Genomic DNA, 18,785 nt, shown 5'->3' on the forward strand with positions numbered 1-18,785 from the left:
AATGCTCTGGTATATTTTTAAATGGTTCCTTTTCCCCTCCCCCGGGCCAGAAGTATGGGATTTTTCTCTAATATTCACTGCAAGAACCTGGTCAAGCTGCTGGAGGTAAAAGTCACTAAAGTGTGGGTACCTCTCTATGACTGGGTCTCACTGTCCTTTTTTTCTTTCTTTCTTTCTTTCTTTACTCACAGTTAACAATTTATTACAAAGGATATTAAAGGGTAGGAATGAACAGCTAGATGGAAAGATACCCTAAGACGAGGTCGTGAGCACAGGAGTTTCTGTCCCTGGGGAATTCAGGGTGCACCACCCTCCCACTATGTGGATATGTTCTTTTTTTTAAATTGACATGTAGCTGACGTAAAATATTATATAAATTTCAGATGTACAACATGGTGATTCACAACTTTTAAAGTTTGTAGTTATTGTAAAATATTGGCTGTATTCCTTGTGCTGTACAATATATCCTTGTAGCTTATTTCTTTTATATCAATACATAATAGTTTGTAAGGGACCTATAGTTTTTAATCTCTCAGTCTTGTTCACACTGAACCTTATGGTGCAGATTTTCCTACTCTGGTACTAATCCCTGCAGAGGTTTCTGCTCTAGTAAGTGTTTTTTTTTTTTTTTTTTTTGGCTGCGTTGGGTCTTCGTTGCTGCGCGTGGGCTTTCTCTAGTTGCGGTGAGCGGGGGCTACTCTTCGTTGCGGTGCTCGGTCTTCTCATTGCGTGGCTTCTCTTCTTGCGGACCACGGGCTCTAGGCACACAGGCTTCTGTGGTTGTGGCTCGTGGGCTCTAGAGCGCAGGCTCAGTAGTTGTGGTGCACGGGCTTAGTTACTCCCCGGCATGTGGGATCTTCCCGGACCAGGGCTTGAACCCGTGTCCCCTGAAATGGCAGGTGGATTCTTAACCACTGCGCCACCAGGGAAGTCCTCTAGAGAGTTTTGATTCTCTGTATTCGCCTTTCTGCCTCTCCAGTTCTATGGGGTCACAGTTTGCCTTGTGATCTAGAAGAGTTGTTGATTTTCAGTTTGTTTAGCTTTTTACTTGTTGTTACAATGGAGTGACAACTTCCAAGCTCCTTGCATGCCAGACTGGAAACCAGAAGTCCAGTCTTCCTCTTTTTATATTTTTAATTTTCAATCAATCAAGAAACATCACCTAGAGACTTCCCTGATGGTCCAGTGGTTAAGACTCCGTGCTTCCACTGCAGGGGCCATGGGTTCAGTCCCTGGTAGGGGAACGAAGACCCTGCATGCCCTACAGTGCGGCCAAAAAATAATAAAAATTTTAAAAAAAGAAAAAAAGAAACATCACCTAATCGTTATGATGTTCCAAGCACTGTGGTAGATGTTGAGGCTGTGTCCTTGCTGCTGAAGGAAGTTGCAGACCAGAAGGAGATACAGACAGACAAATTGCAAAACTATGTGATAAAGGTCATGAAAGGGCAAGTACTGTAGTGCTGTAGGAGCACAAATTCTGGGATCGAGGGTTGGTTTCAGAGAAAGCTCCTCCCAAAAGGTAAGACTAGAATGACTCTTGACTAAAGTTAACAAAGATGGGGTGGGAGGTGTGATAGGTACCATATGCAAGGTAGATAACATTTGTGCTATGTGCAAAAAAGGACCATGTTGGGTTAGGAAACTGTATGAAGAATAAAATTGTTCGGAGCACAAGGTGAGAAGGAGGGAGAGAATGAACCTAGATGTCACTAGGCTTTTTGCTTCATGACATTAAGGACCATGTCCAGCAGGAAACAGATGGCTTGGCTCAAATTGGTGAGTGTGGAAGACTTAAGGGACTATTTACAAGGTCCCCTTAGAATTGAAAAAGATTTGGGGAAACCATTAGTGGGAAGAGTCATTATCACTCCTAAGCCTGATCACTTAAATGAAAGGAACAGTGACCAGAATAGAAAAGGGTGGCTCTATGGAGAGGGCTGCCTATCAGGAGCTCTATCTTAGGTAAAGGGACATGGACGAGGGTAAAGTACTTACCCTCAGTACTCTGGTAAGGAGAGAACCAGTGAATAAACACACTGATCTCTACACCTCTGATCTTCTGCCCATGCCTGCCATTGGTCAAACCTAACCAGAGTTTGGATAGCAAGAAAACCCATTGAATCGTCCAAATCTGTCAGCCTCCTTGAGCAAGGATGGAAAGTGGATCTGGAGGAGCACGTGGAAGATCTCCAACAAGTCACTGCACCCTCAGTACCTAACACAATACCTGGCACAGAGGAGGGATTGAATGACTGAATGAGGTTGGGTAGGGAGCGGAAACCCCATCTTGCTGGTTTTTACTGACTCATGCTAACATGATTTTACTTCATAGTAGTGGGGAACAATCAGAGTATTTTAAGCAAAGGAGAGACAATCAGATTTGCATTTTAGAGACATCAATCTTGGTAACTGTGGAGAATAAACTGAAGGAGAGCAAACCTGGTAGCAGAGAGACCAGGTACAAGGCTGTTGCGTCAATCCAGGACAGAGATGACAGATGTTCTAAATAACTGGAAACAAAAATACAAGGTGGGCTTAAGAACATTAAAGAGGTGGAATTGGCAAGAACACATTGTGATAGACTGGTAGGAGATAAGAAAATAGTATGGGTTGGGGGTGCAGGATGGAGAGAGGATGACTACATTTCTTTTTTCTTTTTCCAATCTAACACAGTTTTAATTTTATTCAGTGTATATACTTTTTAAATCTTTATTGGAGTATAATTGCTTTACAGTGTTGTATTAGTTTCTGCTGTGTAACAAAGTGAATCAGCTATATGTATACATATATCCCCACATCCCCTCCCTCTTGAGCCTCCCTCCCACCCTCCCTATCCCACCCCTCTAGGTGGTCACAAAGCACTGAGATGATCTCCCTGTGCTATGCAGCTGCTTCCCACTAGCTATGTATTTTACATTTGGTAGTGTGTATATGTCAATGCTACTCTCTCACTTCATCCCAGCTTACCCTTCCCCCTCCCCATGTCCTCAAGTCCATTCTCTACATCTGCATCTTTATTCCTGTCCTGCCCCTAGGTTCTTCAGAACCTTTTTTTTTTTTAGATTCCATATATATGCGTTAGCATACGGTATTTGTTTTTCTCTTTCTGACTTACTTCACTCTGTGTGACAGACTCTAGGTCCATCCACCTCACTACAAATAACTCAATTTCATTTCTTTTTATGGCTGAGTAATATTCTATTGTATATATGTGCCACATCTTCTTTATCCATTCATCTGTCGATGGGCATTTAGGTTGCTTCCATGTCCTGGCTCTTGTAAATAGTACTGCAATGAACATTGTGGTACATGTCTGTTTTTGAATTATGGTTTTCTCAGGGTATATGCCCAGTAGTGCGATATCTGGGTCATATGGTAGTTCTATTTTTAGTTTTTTAAGGAACCTCCATACTGTTCTCCATAGTGACTGTATCAATTTACATTCCCACCAACAGTGCAAGAGGGTTCCCTTTTCTCCACACCCTCTCCAACATTTATTGCTTGTAAATTTTTTTTTTTTTTTTATGATTCCAGAAAAGATTTTAATAGTTTCATTTGGAACTAATACCACTTAACTCTTACAAAGTAGGACTCAGTAATTCAGGTTTCATTATGTAAACACCTTTGGCATTTCATTTACTTTCTGGGCATAAACAGCTCGTAAAACAATAGAAGAACAGGATTATCTCAATATTAGTTCTTTGATTAATTCTCGAAATGGCTTGAGGACAGAAGAAAATGTTTCAATCTGTTGTGTACAACGTGAAATTAGGATTTTTCTTCTTGAAAAAAATATAATAACTTTTAAGGTAAAATCTGTTTGGAGCTCAGTATTATGATTTGTGATACAAACGAACAACATCAAGAAAGTAAGCAAACACAACTGTCATAGTCAGTCCTACTCCCAGGTTGTAGTCTAGACATTGTCATTAACAATATCTATACCCCTTCGTAAATTTTTTGATGCTGGCCATTCTGACTGGTGTGAGGTGATACCTCATTGTGGTTTTGATTTGCATTTCTCTAATGATTAGTGATATTGAGCATCCTTTCATGTGTTTGTTGGCAATCTGTATATTTTCTTTGGAGGAATGTCTATTTTGGTGTTCTGACCATTTTTGGATTGGGTTGTTTGTTTTTTTTGATATTGAGCTGCATGAGCTGCTTGACTATATTTTTTAAAGACCTCTTGGGTGTTGGTGTGTCTGTGAGAAATCTGAGTTCAGTAGGCAAGTTGCTGGAGGAGTCTGAAGTTCGACAGAGACCTGGGCAGGAGAAAGGAATTGGATCAGATCTGGCAGAGACGTTGTACCCATGCTTTGTGTTCTGACTCCTGTTGTTTGTGTCCCCTGGGGTGGGGGAGGGGTAAGAAAGGGTGTTAGGGCGGAGGGGGTTAGTTCTATGGCAGTTGAGAAACAGTGAGCCAGAAGCTAGGATGGAGAGAAGAGAAGGAAATGAAAGGACCTTCCCGAATGTTTACAATACCAGCAGAATGAGCTACCCAACCTACAGGGTGAGGAAGCCTTTTGTAGGCCAGGTAGTAGGGGTCCTTTTGGAGACAGCAGCTTGTGTGTGTCATGGGGAAAGTGTCAAGGTGGCAGAGGCATAGATCACTCCATTTTTTTTTTAACTGGGGACAGGTCAAATGGAATGTTTTTTATTTCGTGGGAGGCTCTGGAGTCAGAGGAGAAAAAGACCCTGAAGTGTGGAGGGAGCAGGAGTTCCCCTGAGCACAGGATTCAGGGCTTGACTTTTCTGTGAATGGAGATGGAGACGTGACCCTACCAGCGCCGGGTCCTGCAGAAAAGCCACAGCTACATTCACCTTCTCTGTGCTTGCTTCTCGGGCTTCAGCTGTGTGCTGCTGCTCTCCTTGTCCCCTTTACACTGGGTGCGGTTCACGGTGCTGAAGGACGAGCAGAGGCTCTTGGCGAGGCTCTGGACCGTGTGCCACCACGATCTCTGCTGGAACCACACACCGAAGGCACCCAGATCCCAGCCCCGTCTTTGGTGGATCCACTCAGATCCTCCACAGCTCCCCGCTCTCCTTTCTCCTCCCCACAACCCTGCCCCTTCCTTCCCCCACTGATTCACAAGAGTGTAAGGACCGCTCCTCCAAACAGGGTACATGTGCCCAAGTTTGTCTCATCTAGGCTCCCCCAGTGACCTGAAAGCCAAAGCCCCATTGTTATTGGAAGCTAGTGCCTAGTGACCTTCGCACTCACGACTTCCCTCAGAGAAAGAAACATTAGTCATTTTACACCGTTATATGAAAATTACTTCATAACATACCTCTAAAGGTCATGGTTACAATTTCAACTTTTCCCTCGTTGTGGAATAAATTATTTCTTTCCTTGTTAAAGGAATTCCCCACGTCAATGAGGAGATGGAAAGAGGGTCCTTACTGGTGCCTGTGAAGACACCCACTTGGCGGCTCCTTGCTCTGACTGCATTGCATGTAATACAAGCCCTGATTCCATCTTCTTTTGTCCTTCATCCCTTCCCAAGAGCCTGTCCAGCCTTCTTTAAGGGCAGGTCACCTCTGCTGCAGCCAAGCTTCTCTTTTCGCCTTCCCCTGGCAGACTACCTCCAATACTCCAGGGCCTTCTTCCTCATCTCTGCCTCCAGCATCCTCATTATTATTACATGGCTCAGCATCTCTCTCACCAAAGGGCCAGGAGACAAAACCTACATAGATCTGGGTATATCCATCTTCTGTTTCATCTCAGATACAACATAATGAGGTTGGAAGTGTTTGTCCCTGGAGTCCTTGTATTTCTTCCCCTGCTGGTGCCATTTCCCCTTCTTTTTTTTTTTTTTTTAAATTTTTATTTATTTATTTATTTATTTTTGGCTGTGTTGGGTCTTCGTTTCTGTGCGAGGGCTTTCTCTAGTTGCGGCAAGCGGGGGCCACTCTTCAACGCGGTGCGCGGGCCTCTCACTATCGCGGCCTCTCCTGTTGCAGAGCACAGGCTCCAGACGCGCAGGCTCAGTAGTTGTGGCTCACGGGCCCAGTTGCTCCGCGGCATGTGGGATCTTCCCAGACCAGGCCTCGAACCCGTGTGCCCTGCATTGGCAGGCGGATTCTCAACCACTGCGCCACCAGGGAAGCCCCATTTCCCCTTCATTTATCAAGTCATTCCCAGCCTCACATGAATACTGCTGTCACAGGACCCTTGTCTCTTCCCAAAGGGAGGAAAGCTTTCAATAAACTTTCACTCCTGACAGGGCTATTGCCTCTTAAAGAGGGGACCTTGAAGAGATTATGCTTAATCCAATGGAAACATGTGTAAGAGTTGTTATCTGAGGGACTAATGGGGAGATATTATAGGCTGGAGGCCCTTCTGGCACCCAGAAAATTACCATGTAGCTACTAGCTACCTGTTCTGTCCATCGTATCCATAGGCTCCACATTGACAACTTCATTCCAGTCAAAGCAGAAGGCCTCTGCCAAATGGTCTTCCCACGACCACTGCCATGTAATAGGCCTCCATGGCATGAGATAGCTGAGGGTGACTGGAAGTGCAAAGACTGGGAAGAGGGTGGAGGCAGAACGAGGGCTCTCATGGGTAGTAATTGCTTTCATTCTGATCCCAGGCACCTGCCTATGCTTCTGCCTCATCTTATTCCTGATACAAGTGAAACTGTACAGTAGGAAAGTCTCGGAGCCCCGTTTCCTACTAGTCTACTGCATCAATTGGGGGGGCAGTATCTTCTACATGATAGTTGGTGAGTTAAAGCTCCTGTTAGGTAGTGAAGGCACAGGAAAAGCAATTCTAGATGATTGGCCCTTCTCTCTATCTCTTTTTCCCTTTCTTTTGGTTGTTTGTTTAGTATATTAGAATCTCATAATTTGGAAGTGTCCTGCAAGTGTCATTGTCATGTCAATGAGCATTCTAAAGCAAGTGCTTCCAATTTATCTAAAACGTTTTTTCTATAATGATACCTGACCCTGAACAAACAGGAGAAAGATTCAGGAAATAGAAGAAGAAGGCAAAGGTATAACTGAGCTATTCATAGTTCTTCTGTTCTTCCAGAAGGCAGTTCCTTAATTCTCCTCTCCTTTTATCACATCAAATAAGCTTTCCACCTTTATGGATCTCCAGAATAAAGCAATAACTTTGGAGTTTTGCCTGTGTAACACTTCTCCGATAATCTTTCTAAACCACATACTTATTTTTATTAACTACAACAGTGGTCTCTAAACCATTGCATCACACACTCTATTAGTAAGACACTTTATAAAATTTATTTATAAAATATGTACATGTATTACACTACTAATATAGTCATTACATTGTAAAATACACTCAAAAATAGAATTTAAAACATTATTTGCTAAAAATATAAAAAGAAATTATTATTTTCTCCCTGTGCCTCAATAAATTGGCTTGCATACCCCCCGGGAAACACTGTACTACAGAAAAGCTGGGACCAGTGTTTTGAATTTCAAGCTCCTAAAGATAATGAACAGGATATTCAGAAATGTATTATTAATCAAATTACATTATAATTAAGCCAGTGTTACTCTTCAGGGGTGTTTGATGACTTAAGATTTTATCTATTACTCATCCACAGTGCTGACCCTGACTTTTTCTTTTTCTCTAGGGGTCCTCTCTGGACTCAGTCACTTAAGTTCTCAGGTTTCTCTTCCAGATCAAAATCTCCCTGTGATCCCTATAACAAGGACAAGGTTAGGAAATATAGCCACAGTAGAACTGAGTCTATCTGAGGCAAATGTAGGTGTTTCTCCATGGGTGAGAAACACTTAACAGAAAAACAGTTAAGTTCAGCGGCACAATCAAGGACCCAGACAGAGACAGGGACTGAGACAGAGGCAGAGACAGAGACAGGGCCAGAGATAGGAAGTGAGTCAGTAACATGGGATGAGTTAATAACTCAGGCAAGGTCAGCTACTGAGGTAGAACCAGTAGACACAGCAGAGCCAAGGCCTGAAGCAGAGAAAACAGTAGGTATTGTGAATATGTCAAGCAATAGACCTGACGTTAATGAAAGGAAAATGACTGAAGACAGGGGTGATGAATACAGATTCAGCTGAGAAAAATGCCGATAACAAGACAAAAAGATTAGTCTTAGATACAAGATAGTAGAGGGCAGGAAAAAAAAAAAAGCCTACGAGAGATTTCCCTTCAGGGCTGAAGACATTTGTTGAGTCTGTATGAAGAGGAGTAGGAGTATCAGAGGTAATTCTGAGATGACAGTATAATGACTGTTGAACCCTCCCCTAAATTATGCCTCATTCACTGAATAGGTTGATATTACGGATGAAAGAGAGTCATTTGTATGGTTTAGGTCAAAGACACCAATAACCTACGAATCACAGATAAAGTGATGAAAAGCTAATTAAAAGAAGTTTCCATGTAGTGTTGTGTGCTGCGACTGGGAAAGGCTGCAAAAGATGGGGTGCCCAATCCACTAAGCCTTTCCAGATTCCCATGACCACACAATGGAACATTTCAGCAGAATGGAAAGAACACTGGGTTTGGAAATTCAGACTCTCATTTTGGGGCCTTACTCCCCTAATGAGCTAGGCTGACTTTTGGCAAACATTTAACTTTCTTGGGCCTAAGCTCCTTCATTGACCAGCAAGGCTCTGAAATTTCTAGTGCTGACTGTTTTGGCCATATATGGTGAAAAATAGAGAAATTATTCCTGTTGGCCCATACAACCCCAGGTTATCTTAGTAGGTAACTTAGTCTAGTCAGAGTAATTAAATTCAGTTCTCTACCTCCAAGGCTACTTTTGGCAAGTCACTTCTTATTTTTTATTCAGATAGCTCATTTTAAAAATGTAGGTGAGGGGCTTCCCTGGTGGCGCAGTGGTTGAGAATCTGCCTGCCAATGCAGGGGACACGGGTTCAAGCCCTGGTCTGGGAGGATCCCACATGCCGCGGAGCAACTAGGCCCGTGAGCCACAATTACTGAGCCTGCGCGTCTGGAGCCTGTGCTCCGCAACAAGAGAGGCCGGGATACTGAGAGGCCCGCGCACCGCGATGAAGAGTGGCCCCCACTTGCCGCAACTAGAGAAAGCCCTCGCACAGAAACGAAGACCCAACACAGCCATAAATAAATAAATAATAATAAAAAAAATGTAGGTGATTCCCATGGTTTTCGACTATTTGCAGGAACTAGAAAGGAAGGGAAAAGGTAAAGGCAAAAGGAACAGACTCTCTGAAAGAGAGTATACCATCTAGACTCAGGGAATTTCAGTGAGGGTTTAAACGGCTTTGCACAAGGGGTTGTGGCCTTTAAAACCGGAAGCTAGTTGTTTGGTTGCCAATATTGGTAGTTCACCATGAAAACCCACTCTTAACTCCTTAAACGGTCAATATTTTACTATTTCTGCCTGCCTGTATCTCTTACTAGCTAAATTCTATGGCCCTTAATTTTATCATCTTTAAAAGTGGCCTCAACAAATAATTCCACATATTTTACTTTCTGGAACATTAGATAAGGGACCAGGATTGGGAATAAGGATAGACAACGCAAGGCTCATTAAAAGATATTCCTCCCAGTAAATATGAATTAACAGATGTCCATATTAAAGTACAGATTCTGTATGGGGATAGTTAAAATTTTAGTCGTACCTTAATTTAGGTTACTTAAATTGATTTGATAATTACATAGCCAAATACTACTAAGCAGATGATTTGATAGTTGAGGGACAAGGGAAGAAAAAGGAAACCTGCAAAGGGAAGGTCTAGATGGGAGGGAGAATTTTGAGAGCTTCCAGGCAAGATGAAAAGGCTGATTACCTGGAGAGCAGGGACACTGAAATAGTAGAAACAAATGTGGGGGACTTCCCTGGTGGTCCAGTGGTTAAGAATCCACCTTCCAATGCAGGAGATGCAGGTTCGATTCCTGGTTGGGGAACTGAGATCCCACATACCACAGGGCAACTAAGCCCGCATGCCACAACTACTGAGCCTGTGAGCTCTGGAACCCACGAACCACACTAGAGAGAAGCCCACATGCCACAACGAAGATCCTGCATGCCACAACTAAGACCTGACTCAGCCAAATAAATAAATAAATAAAGTAATTAATTAATTTTTTAAAAAAGGAAACAAATGTGGGAGATTGATAAACACAAACTTTATCTCCCTTACAATTTTGCCTAAAATCATGGCAGCATTAGATATTTGACTGGTTTGGAAACCTGTAACCTCCATTTTCTCTTATTCATAACCATCTTCCCATGCATCATCCAACCAGCAAAAATTTAACAAAGATTTATTAAACATTAACAGGTAGTTCGCTATGCAGTGGGGGGAAAAGGTAATAAGAGTAAAGGGTAAAATACAAGTTTCTGGAGCTCTAATAGCACACAAGAGGCACTGCACACCCAGTTCAGTCCGGGGGCTTAAGGGAAAGGTGCTCAGAGTTGCTAAAACATGAATGAGCTCATTCCTGAAAAAGACAAAAATGATGACATAGACTTCATCTGGGAGAAAAAAAAACCACTCAACAAGTCATTAGTGTGAACCTGACTGTTCTAAAGGTTTTGGGAAATGGAATAATACTTTAGCAACACAGCAGCTTTAAATTGTATTTAAATAAACTTGTTCTTAAAAAGTAAAAAGCAAAATAAAAACAAAACTTCCTCAGCCATTTTTCTCCTTGGACTCTAGCTTCTTGTCATAAATGGATATTGTTCCAAAAAAGAATGTCTTTCCATTTGTTTTATAGTTTTCATTCATCAATGTCTTAGAGATTTCCAAGTACAGGTCTTTTACTTCCTTGGTTAGATTTACTCCTAGGAATTTTAGTCTTTTTGATGCAATTGTAAATGGGATTGTTTTCTTAATTTCTCTTTCTGATAGTTTGTTGTTGGTGTTTAGAAACTCAACAAAATTTCCGTATATTAGTTTTGTATCTTGAAACTTTACTGAATTCATTTATGAGTTCTAATAGGTTTTTGGTAGTTTCATGTCATCTGCAAACAATGACAGTTTTACTTCTTCCTTTCCAATTTGGATTCCTTTTATTTCTTTTTCTTATCTTATTGCTAGGACTAGGACTTCCTATGTTGAATAAAAGTGGTGAGAAGGGGCATCCTTGCCTTGTTCCTGATCTTAGAGGAAATGCTTTCAGCTTTTGACCATTGAGTATGATGTTAGCAGCTTTATTCATAATAACCCCAACCTGGAAACAATCTAAATGTCTTTCAGTGGGTGAATGGTTAAGCTGTGCTATATAAATACCATGGTATATTACTCAGCAATAAAAAGGAACAAACTATTGATACACACAACAATTTGGATGGGTCTCAAGGGAAGTATGAAAAAAAAAACCCAAAGAAAATTTACTCAGTGATTCCGTTTATATAACATCCTTGAAGTGCCAAATTTTAGAGATGGAGGAAAAATGAATGGTTGCCAAGGATTAGGGATGGAGGAAGGGAGCAAGATGAAATGGGATTGTGGTTATTAAATGACAACAAAAGGGATCCTTGTGTGGATTAAACTGTTCTGTATATTGACCGTGGTAGAGGATACATGAACCTAACTAAACATGTGGTAAAACCGAATAGAAGTAAATGCAATAAAGCTTCTAGAAGAAATTATAAGAGAATAACTCCATGAGATCAGGATAAGCAAAGATTTCTTAAACAGAATACATATGGACATAAAAATAACACTAATCACAAAAGAAAAATTTATACATTGTATTTCATTAAAATTAAAAACGGGGCTTCCCTGGTGGTGCAGTGATTAAGAATCCACCTGCCAATGCAGGGGACATAGGTTCAAGCCCTCGTCCAGGAAGATCCCACATGCCGCGGAGTAACTAAGCCCGTGCGCCACAACTACTGAGCCTACGCTCTAGAACCTGCGAGCCACAACTACTGAGCCCACGTGTCACAGCTACTGAAGCCTATGTGCCTAGAGCCCATGCTCTGCAACAAGAGAAGCCACCGCAATAAGAGGCATGTGCACCGCAATGAAGAGTAGCCCCTGCTCATCACAACGAGAGAAAGCCCACGCACAGCAACGAAGACCCAACGCAGCCAAAAATAAAATAAATAAAACAAATTTATTAAAAAAATAAAATAAAATTAAGAACGTTTGTTCATCAAAAGATACCATTAGGAAGGTGAAAAGCCAAGTCATGACTAGAAGATACCTGAGAAAGAACTTGAACTATAATGAAGGAGATTGGTTTGTAATTTTTTCAGTATGTGCTGTACTCTGACTGAGTAATCCTATTCCTAGGATTTATTCTCAACAGAAATGCCTGTGTCTGTTCACTAAAATTCATGTACAAGAATGTTTATAGCAGTTCTGCTCATAATAGCCAAAAACCAGACACAACTCAAGTGTCCAACAAGAGAAGAGTGGATAAATATATTGTAGTATATTCATACAGATGGAACATTATAAAGCAATTAAAAAGTAAGAACCACTGATGCATGCAACAAAATGGATAAATCTCACAAACACTATGTTGAGCAATAGAAGACAGACACAAAAGATTACTTAGGTATGATTACATTATATGAAGTTGAAAATCAATCAAATGAGTCAGTGGTGATAGAAGTAAGATGGCTGGTTACATTTTGCAAAGGTACAGTAATAATGGGGCTACTGGAAATGTACTATATTGTTATCTTGCTGGTGATTATATGTATGCATTCATATGTATAATTCATCAGACTAATAAGTGAGTTCATCAAGGTTACAGAATGCAAGATCAATATACAAAAATCAAGTGTATTTCTATACACTAGCAATGAACATTATGAAAATGAAATTTTAAAAAAATTCCATTTACAAAAGCATCAAAAAGAAAATAAATATTTAGATATAAATTTAACAAAAGAAGTGCAATACTTGTATACTGAAAACTACAAAACATCATTAAAGAAATTAGAGAACATCTAAATAAATGCAAGGACATCCCATGTTTGTGGATCGAAAGACTTAATATTGTTTAGATGGCAATCTTTGCCAAATTGATCTACAGATTTGTAATCCCTATCAAAAGACTGGCTTGCTTTTTCTGCAGAAATGTAAAGTTGATTCTAAAATTCTTATGGAAATATAAGGTACCTAGAACAGCCAAAATCAACTTGAAAAAGACGAATAAGATTGGAGGACTCACTGTTTCTAATTTCAAATCTTGCTAAAAAGTTACAGTAATCGAGACAGTACTGGCAGAAGAAAAGACGTATAGATCAATAGAATAGGACCCAGAGTCCAGAAATAAACCCGTATATATTATATCTTGAAAAAAAAACCCTCAAAGTGTATCATAGACCTAAATATAAGAAGTAAAACTGTAAAACTCTCAGAACACATAGGGATAAATCTTTGTGACCTTGAGTTAGGCAATGGTTTCTTAGATATGACACCAAAAGCACAGTGCATAAGAAAAAATAAATTGGACTACATCTAAATTAACAACTTTTATGTTGCAAACAGTACCATCAAGAAAGTAAAAAGAGGGACTTCCCTGGTGGTCCAGTGGGTAAGACTCCGTGCTCCCACTGCAGGAGGCCCGGGTTTGATCCCTGGTCGGGGAACTAGATCCCACATGCATGCCACAACTAAGAAGTCCACGTGCTGCCACTAAAGATCCCGCATGCCGCAACTAAGACCCGGGGCAGCCTAAATAAATAAATAAATGTTTAAAAAAAAATTATTTGAAGAAAAGAAAGTAAAAAGACAATCCACATAATTACCAATGGGTCACTGAAAATGAAACCCAAATAGATCCTGAACATATTAAAAGATGTTCAACCTCATTAACACTGCACTACCATTTTTCATCCGTCAGGCAAATGCTAAAAATTTTGATAGCACATTCTTATACTGGAGAATGTAAACTGGTACTACCTCTGTGGAGGGTAATTTTGCAATAAGAATCAAAATGTTTAAAATATACTTCTTTTTCTTTTTTTTTTTTTTGACCCAGCAATTCAATTTCTAGGAATTTAATTCTGCAGATATACTCACACATAAGGAAAGTGATTTCATATGCAGTCAGTCATTCACTATATTTTTATTGGTAAAAATAAATCAGTAAACAAATATCTATCAGAGAGACTGAATAAATAATTGAGCTGTTAAAGAGAATGAGGAAGCTCTTTATGAATTAAGAGGGAATATTGTCCAAGATAAAAATTTTTTTAAGGTGGAGAAAAATTGTATGGTAAATTATTATATATGTAGAATTATATGAGTATATATATAACATCTATATACACACATCTATAAAGCAATTAGATATAAACATATAAATGGGTTTTTAAGGTAAAAAATTATACATATATAATAAATTATATATATACATTTTTAAAGATGAAGAATAAGTTGTATATGTAAAACAAATTATATATACAGTAAAATCTTCAGTTAAAAAATAGAAGTGGTAAAAAAAAACAAGCCTATCCCCTTATCTCAGACTCTGTTCTCTCCAATTCATACTGCATACCACTAGGTTAAATTCCTAAAATTCCAGGCTTCATCAGTATATTAAAACATAAAACTCTGATTCAGTAGATTCTGGGTGATCTGAGGTTCTGCAATTCTAACAGCTGCTAGGTGATGCTTTTGTTACTGGTTCATGGACCACCATTTGAGAAGCAAGGCGCTAGGACCCACAGACTTCGACTTCACACGACATTTGCCATTTGAAACTTTGTTTTATAGTGTGTGAATATCTTGCCTACTCAAATGCATTTTATATTCCAAGAGAGCTTTCAGCAACACTTGCACAGCTGATTATTTTTTCCTTCTCAAAACATTTTTCCCTCCTGCTTGTTGTCATTACAGTTCTCAAGTTTCGCTTGTATCTCAATGGCCTCACCTTTCAGTCTTTGCATAGTATGTGCTTAATAAATAAATAAATCTTCTATGCAGATCCATTACCTACTCTTGCGTATTAATGTAAACACCATGCCCTAGCTCCTGAATGGGGTTAGGGAACCTTTCTCAGACTGGCTCAACAAGAGTTGAGCACAAGAGTTTACAGATTGTGTAGTTAGGACAACAGCCATACGAGTGAAGGCTTGGTGATAAAGCCAGGGACCCAGAGACTCCAGATCATATACTCATTGATTAGATTATCAAATATAATTTTGCTTTAGTTTGAGGGTTTAGAGCTGGTCACATTTTATTTATTTTTTAATTTTTTATTTATTTATTTTTTGAATTTTATTTATTTTTTTATACAGCAGGTTCTTATTAGTTATCCATTTTATACATATTAGTGTATACATGTCCATCCCAATCTCCCAATTCATCCCACCACCACCACCACCCACCCCGCCACTTTCCCCCCTTGGGAGCTGGTCACATTTTAAAACAAAGTATTTGTTAGGCTGAACCTCACAATGTTTTTTATGCATGGATAGTTAGGGTATTTTCAGCCGCATGTAATAAGGCCTAACTCACTCAGGCTCAAAAAATATGGAATTTTATGATCTCACAAAACAGAAAATCCAGTGGTTAGAATGTCTCCAGGTAGGGTGCAACCACCTGCCGGCCCGATGTCTATGCTACCCTTTCAGCTCTGCCCTCCTCGGTCTGTTGGGTGGCTCAAATCGCTTCCCTCCAGTGGCTTCCCTCTTGGTCACATGATGGCTGCCAGCAGCGGTAGTGGTAATACGAATCCTTACTCACTTACGCATGGAGAGAGAAAGGACCTACTCACTTACTATGGAACCTAAGTCTTTCCCTTCAGTTTGTGGGGATCAGTTTTGGTTCACCCCCAGACCAATAAGAGTCACCATGAGAATACTGTGTGCTCACTGCCTTAAGCCTGGCTCTGGAGCAAATAGCTAACACAGACGTGGGGGTGGGATTACTAAATTTGCCCTAGTCAAAATAAAGCTCCTAGGACTAGGGATTAGGTCAGCTCCAAAGATACATATAGAATTCATGGGGGAGAAGGGGATAGTTGAATAAAAATCAAGGTTACTTAGGAAGGAGAAGGGGGAATTCTGAAATTATAAATTATGTTTATATAATATAATTGTATTTTTATATTGTAATAGTATAATAACTTTTTAAATAAAATTTTTACTTGTTCTTTACACAGCTAGCCTCAGAATAATGTATACAGTCATTTATTTGATAGTAAAACCTTAATTATAAGTGCCAAGAGGTAAGAGCTCAACTGACTCTGGACGCGGAGTTAATTTAGGGAAAAGTATCATTAAGCCCAGGATCCTGGGTTCTACTGTTGAGCTCAGCAGATCTTCTGCCTCTTTCCCTGTTTCTCTTAATATAGCCCCAAATTATGTGAACTGATATCTGTGCCCAATTGATTGTTCATATATGGAGAATTCCTGTTTCTCTGCATAAACCTGAGTTGAGTTTTCTGAAGTTTAAAACAGAAGTTAAAACCCATCTTCATTCTCCTCTGCTTAGGTATCATGCTATCAAGGACTTGTTTATACAATAGACTTTATACTGGAGGTATTCAAGCAGAAGCTGTAGGAATGTTATTGATGGGATTGGTGCATCTGATCAAAGGCTGGACCAGAGAATACTTGTTAGGCATGGATGATTAGGAGAATTAACTGGGTAGTTTTTAACCAATACAAATTCCATAACCTGACCATACTGAATCAGAATCTCTGGAAATGGAGCCCAAGATATGCATTTCTAAGAAGCACTACTTATAATTTTATATAGCCAATCTATCACGAGTTCCCGGGCAAGTATTTAGGAACCCCTGAGTCAGATTTTTTTTTAAAGACTGACTTAAATTTACAAGTTAATAATCTATCACAGTGGAAAGGCCATTGCACTAGAAATTAGGCAATTGCAGTTCTAGTGCCAGCTCTGCTATTGGTCGTTTTGGTAACGGGCAAGTCAGTTTACTCTGTTGAACCTCTGTTTCTCTTTCTGAAGAATGAAGGACTTCTAAAGTCCCTATCAGCTCTACACCCAGTGAATGCTACTTGTCTGGACATTCTGAGGAACCAAGAGCATATTTAAATATCCTAATTCCCAATACTCTCTGCTGTTTAAGAGAAATTATGCATATGAAGGTTATGCATAACCCCATCATAGAAGAAAGGTTCTATCTAGATGAGGTCCATAGAACTCTTAGGAGTGCTATTATTGTTATGGTAACTTTGAACAAATCTCTCTGGAAAAAGTGGTGACAAAATGCCATAAATACTCGGAGAAAAGCCTCTTTGTTTACCAATGGTAAACAAGGATGCCTGCAGCTACCACCTGAAATGGTTGTGGCTCTGACTCCAGGACCAAACTTTCTGGCCTTTAAATGTTTGGTAGGATGTTACAGATCACACCATACTTAGGCCAGCTTTTTAAGAGTATAAAGTGAGGTTTGTAAAATAACTAATCGTTATAGGAAGATTTGTCTTAGAGTGTTTCGCAGTTCCATACACTTACTGCCCAATGTCCTGGCTCCATTCCTTCCCAGCACCTGTCAGTCTCTCTTTTGCCTAGTTTTCCCCAAAGAAGCCTGATACATCTTCTTAATCCCTTGCTATTTCTATGCACACTTCTGATTTCAGCTCTTTTCTTCAGTTGCCCTGGACAGATAAGTATGTAAAGGTGGCTCTCTTGCCTTGGCTCAGGGAACATGGTCTTTGAAGCCTGTTCCTCCTAAGACTGTAAGGCTCACAATTCCACCGTAGCCCAGATCTCTACAGAGATTTGGGTCCATCATTTATTTAAAATTCTCCTATGATCCCATTTCCTTCTGGTTATCTTGCTCTAACTCACTCATACCTAGTTTGTTTCCCTCTCCAGCCCCTGCCCTCTTCTCTCTTCCCAGCCACCACATATAAATTCAACTTCTTTGACCCCTCCTTCTACAATTCTTCAGTCACACTCCTGACTAGCATGTTTTCATGTAAAAACTCTATTTACACTGAATAATAAATAGCTAATGTTTATTAAATACTTACTATGTGTCAGGCAATGTAATAAGCAGTTTACATGTAATATCTCAGTCTTTCCACACTTCAAGAAATAAATTCTACCAGTGCCTCCATTTTACAGATGAGACCCAGAAAGATTAATTGACTTACGTAAAATCATATAGCTATGGGACTTCCCCGGTGGTCCAGTAGGTAAGACTCCGTGCTCCCAATGCAGGGGGCCTGGGATCGATCCCTGGTCGGGAAGCTAGATCTCGCACGCATACCTCAGCAAAGAAGCCCGCATGCCGCAACTAGAGATCCCACCTGCCGCAACTAAGACCCAGTGCAGCCTAAATAAATAAATATTAAAAGAAAAAAAAAAAAAGCAGAGCTAGTTAGGTGGCGACCCAGAATTTGAAACAAACACTTTGACTCCAGAGCTTCTACTATATTGCCTCCCATAAGAGCAAAGATTAAAGGTAAAAAGCAGTAGATTAAGAAGAAAGAGGTGAGAGTCTTAAGTTTTTCTTTTTTTTGTCACTAACTAGTTAGTAATATCACCATGGGCAAATCACAGTCTTTCTAATTTTCTTATTCATAAAGTAAAGAGATTGAAGTAGAGATAACTAGTACCTCATTTCATAATATTCTGTGGTCCTATGGTGTGAAAAACGTATTTTCAGATTTTTTTTTCTGACATGATGGGCTTTGGAATTTCACCCTCCTCTCCCATATTTTCATATTTATTCCAGTACTGGCTTACATAATAACAATGAAATACAGGTATATGTTCTATTTCTGTAAAGCAAAATGAATAAAACTTTAGAAAATTTCACATCTCATCCCTATTTATCTGGCATTTTTAGATCTGATTTCTCAGTGATGGCATAAGGTATTTAAACGCGGAAAATGATT

General features: G+C 39.9%; 1 long non-coding RNA gene across 1 annotated transcript; it reads left to right on the plus strand.

The window, feature by feature from the left end:
* Window positions 1-4,830: 4,830 nt before the first annotated feature.
* LOC309624904 lies at window positions 4,831-18,255 on the plus strand. The gene is made up of 2 exons (XR_014242199.1): window positions 4,831-8,817; window positions 9,118-18,255. It is a non-coding gene; the product is annotated as an uncharacterized lncRNA (long non-coding RNA).
* The last annotated feature ends 530 nt before the right edge of the window (window positions 18,256-18,785 follow it).

Source organism: Balaenoptera borealis, assembly GCF_965194805.1.
Source record: "Balaenoptera borealis genome assembly, chromosome: 3".
Lineage (NCBI taxonomy): Eukaryota > Metazoa > Chordata > Mammalia > Artiodactyla > Balaenopteridae > Balaenoptera > Balaenoptera borealis.